The sequence below is a fragment of the Triticum aestivum genome, chromosome 1D (genome assembly GCF_018294505.1).
Source record: "Triticum aestivum cultivar Chinese Spring chromosome 1D, IWGSC CS RefSeq v2.1, whole genome shotgun sequence".
NCBI classification, from domain to species: domain Eukaryota; kingdom Viridiplantae; phylum Streptophyta; class Magnoliopsida; order Poales; family Poaceae; genus Triticum; species Triticum aestivum.
Genome location: NC_057796.1, coordinates 207125031 through 207127070, shown reverse-complemented (window position 1 = coordinate 207127070; position 2040 = coordinate 207125031).

Here is a 2040-nt window from a genome sequence, read left to right as displayed (position 1 = left end):
CCATGAAAAACGTTCGGATTGCCATGCTTAAAATCCGAACGTTTATCATTTCTGTTTATTTTAGATCGATCGTCGTATAATTTAAAGTCGGAGTCAACTGAACGAAATCTATGGTTTGATCAATTGAATGTTCTGCTAGAGCCGTATCAAATTAAATATAAAACGTCATCAAGCCACATGTATTCCTTGTCATCCAACGACCTAGACTGCTTCAATGTCGAGCGCTCAACATGTTTAGCGTGCAGTTAATTTCATGTCAAAAATAGTGCTAATCATATAATAACACGCAAATAATATCCTACTTAATATCCGCATGCACTTAATATACTTCCAAATTAACGTGCATTGCACATACACACTGACTAGTGCTGCTAGCACGTGAAACTGGTGCCATAACTTGTGAACGCGTCCAGATATGGTCAACGGCAACATCGCCCGCGAGTTCTTCGTGTTTGCCCGTGCGTCTAAACGCAGAAGGGGAGGAGAGAGAGAGAGGACACATGGAACCCACTAGTAAGTGAAGGCGAATAGTACTAAAAATAAAATTACATGTTATCAATTAAATAGGCTGTGGTAATATAAAAACATCATGTGAACAAAGGGAGGTGCAACAAACATTGTTGTTCTACGTATGTTGCCTATTGACGTGCGGCTTGAAGGCCCTGGTCGCATGTTCGATCCTCGTCCTTTATTTTTTAATTTGTATATGGGTCCAAATTTGTTTCATGACATGTGGGCCCCTCGGTGTGTAGTCTGTAGCACTTTAATTTGTGGGTCGAAATTTGTTCCATTCCAAGTGGACTATCGGTGTGTAGTTTTGTAGCTTATTTATAATAATTAAAGAGAACAACAGAGTTTTTTGCAATAATACCATGGTGCGACGTTGAAGGCGAGAAAGGACGTGCGAGAGAGCGATGATCGAGCCAGAGGGAAATCAACTAGGGGAGTTGCGGGGGTTGCAACGGTGTTTCGAGTAGTTGTGGGTCGAATGCTATGAAAATATAATCTAAACCGACCAGAATAAATGCCTACACAAATTAATCCAAGGTTGGAGTGCCCCTCGCAATGTAAATAGCTCCGGCTTTGCGAGGGATGGAGAGGTGGCTTCAATATGTGGAAGATATGGCGTGAGAAAGCGAGGTCAATCGAGAGACATATAGATAGAGAGACAAAGTGAGTGTGGTCCGACATTCATTGAACAAATATATATGCTCTGGAGAGATATTGTCCGATTGAGCTTTTGGCAAGGGCGAGGGCTGTAAGATAGAGCTGGAGAGATGATCCAGTCACAGACGTGTAGATATATTTTGTGCGTGGGAGGAAGCAAGGTCAATCGATCACATAGGGTCGTCGTGCGATCGAAAGAGTGAGACGGGTTGGAGAGAGTGACCTAGATAGACAATGTGCGTGAGAGAGTATACAATGTGAATAAGTCGAATTGGGCTCAAACATGGTGATATATCGTTTTTGTCCAAGAAAGAGCGAGGTCAATTGAGACATACAAAGAGAGAGAGGGGGGGAGAGAGAGGGAGGGAGAGAGAGAGAGCGTGGCCCGCCATGAGGTTGAAAGAGTGGGGGCGGCTTCGATGGACTGACCTAGATAGACAATCTGCGTGAGAGAGTATAGAGTGTGTCGATCGAGGCCCGAACAGGGAGATATATCATTTGTGTGTGAAAGAAAACGAGGTTAAACGAGACTCAGATAAAGAGAGCGAGTGTGGCCCGCCGTGCGGAAGAAAGAGTGAGACAGTCTCGAGGGAGTGACCTAGATAGACAACGTGCGTGCGCATGAGAGGTTTGGGGGCTAGATAGGCAATGCATGTATTTAGCGCAAGAGGGTGAGAGGGAGAGGGAGAGAGAGAGAGAGCTCGGCATGGGGTGCAATGGCGGGTGTGTGAGGTAAATACATTTCGTAACAGAGTGGAAAAAGGGGGTTGTGTAGTTGAGAGAGTTAGAGATCGAAACATGGAGAGAAAGAATGGATGTGTGTTGGAAACCAATTGCTTCCTAAGGTGGTTAGGAGAGGAAGATTGACCGATA